Source organism: Pantherophis guttatus, chromosome 4, assembly GCF_059756535.1.
Source record: "Pantherophis guttatus breed Tessera chromosome 4, ASM5975653v1, whole genome shotgun sequence".
NCBI lineage: Eukaryota > Metazoa > Chordata > Lepidosauria > Squamata > Colubridae > Pantherophis > Pantherophis guttatus.
The window spans coordinates 156801468-156803610 of NC_142066.1; the positions used below are offsets into that span (position 1 = coordinate 156801468).

The 2143-nt window shown below is 48.7% G+C and overlaps 1 long non-coding RNA gene across 1 annotated transcript; it reads right to left on the bottom strand.

Moving 5' to 3' along the window:
- Positions 1-202: 202 nt before the first annotated feature.
- LOC148114397 (uncharacterized) lies at positions 203-1520 on the bottom strand. The gene is made up of 2 exons (XR_015734356.1): positions 1392-1520; positions 203-494 (listed from the first exon to the last, which is right to left on the bottom strand). It is a non-coding gene; the product is annotated as an uncharacterized LOC148114397 (long non-coding RNA).
- Between the last annotated feature and the right edge of the window lie 623 nt (positions 1521-2143).

Below are 2143 nucleotides of genomic sequence, written 5' to 3' on the forward strand. Positions count from 1 at the left end.
GTTGTTCATTTAACAACTGGTGCAAGAAAGTTCATAAAATAGGGGCAAAGCTCACGGAACAACTGTCTCGGTTAACAAGAGAAATTCAGGGCTCAATTGTGGTCGTCCGTCGAGGACTGCCGATAGTGCCAGGACTCGAACACAGAACTCGGAGGCCACCTGACTAACCAGGATGGCAAATGACAACCCACACACGAATATATATATGTATATATGCAAAAGATTTATTTTCTTTGCAAAATGCAAGGCACACAATGACACCCCATGGCAGGAGTCGGGGGCCGACCGCAGTCCTTGCGTCACGGGGTCCCCAGAGCATGTGATGACTGCCACAAGACCCCACAAGCGTAGTAGGGGCCCTCTTAGCCGATCCCTTGAAAGCTCAAGGTTGACAAACATCCCGGACGGGTGAAATAAATTTTTTTGCCGTTCACCCATTGGAAATAACGGCAAGGCTTCTTCGGTCTCTCTCTGGGGAAAATCTGAATTGTCACCTGGAAAAGAAGAATCACAGAATAATAAAGAGTTGGAAGGGACCTTGGAGGTCATCTAGTCCAGCCCCCTGCCGTGATAGGTTGGGAAGACCCAAGCTCCCGTTCTTAAAGACCCCTCCTCAATTTGGAGATAAATTACTCAATTTGTAAAAAAAAAAGAAATCCCATTAGAGGCTTCTTGGCCAACCAATTACAGGCAGTTCCTGACTAATAACATTTAGTGACCGTTTCAAGTTACAACGGCACTGAAAAAAGTGACTTACGACCATTTTTCTCACTTACGACCATTGCAGCATCACCAAGATCATGTGATCAAAATTCAGGCGCTTGGAACTGACTCATACTTATGACGGTTGCAACGTCCCAGGATGACGTGATCCCTTTTTTGTGATTCTCTGACCACAAGGTCGATGGTGAAGCCTGATTCACTTAACAACGGTGCTATTTGCTTAACAACCACAGGGATTCACTGAACAACCGGGACATGAAAAGTCATAAAATGGAGCAAATCTCACTCCACCGTTGTCTCGCTTAGCCACAGAAATTTTGGCCTCAAATTGTGGTCGTAAGTCGGGAACCTCTGTCACCTTTGTAGACCAGACCAATAAACCCTCTAGCTAGGATTCAGCCCAACGGTTGTGCAAGCTCAGATGCTGGGCTTCTGCAAACCAGGTTAAATGCATCACATGAGCAAACCACCATTCTCTGCTTATTCTCACGCCAACTTCCCATCTCCAACCCACCGTCCCTGTTTTGGGGGCCAGGAGAGGGACCCCCTTCCTTCCAGGCGGAATGTGCAAATCTCAACCTGGGTCAGGGAAATCACTTCTGAACGGGGCCCCAAAATGGGCAAAGCAGGTCAGGGCTGCGAGATCGAATCCTGCCAGGTATGCTCACCGGCCTAGGTCCTCCGGTAGAAAGCTCTGGGTCCCCCTCTCCTCCTCGTGAGACCCCAGGTTGCGACGTCCCCGGCAGGGTCCCAGCCCGGCTCAGCACCAGCAGAATCGCCAGCAGCACCCACACGCCCCACATAATCCCCGCAGTCAGAAATGCAGCTCCTCAGGGACGGAAGGAGAGGCGTCTTCCCGGGAAGGTGGAGGAGAAGGAATGAAGGAAGGTTGAAGAGACGATCCGGAGGCCTCCTTAAAAAGGGGGAAGGAAGTTTCCCCCGGCTGTCCTCCGAGCTGGGGGGCAGGGAGGGGAAATGGGCTCAGTTCCCATCTCGGTTCCATGGGAATTGAGGAACCTGGTGGTTTAACCGATGATGTTGGGGTGGGAGGATTCGCACAACACCTGGCAGTTTTGGTTGGGGGCATCAAAGGGGTCTTTCCCCTTTTTTAACTGACCTTTTTATTTATTTATTTATTTTATTTAAATTTGTATACCGCCCTTCTCCTAGTGGACTCAGGGCGGTGCACAGCCAAGTAAAAAACATCCAATACAAAATTTAAAAATTTAAAAGAATTATACCCTTTGGCCAAAAATTAAGAAACTTACGACTAAAACCCATTAAACAATTAAAAAATCTAATATCTCAAAAACGGGGGTGGGGGAGGTTCACGCCAGCCCTGCTTGATGGAAGAAAAAAGTTTTTAGGGCACGGCGAAAAGCCCGGAGATCTGATATCCTTCTTATCTCCGGGGGCAAAT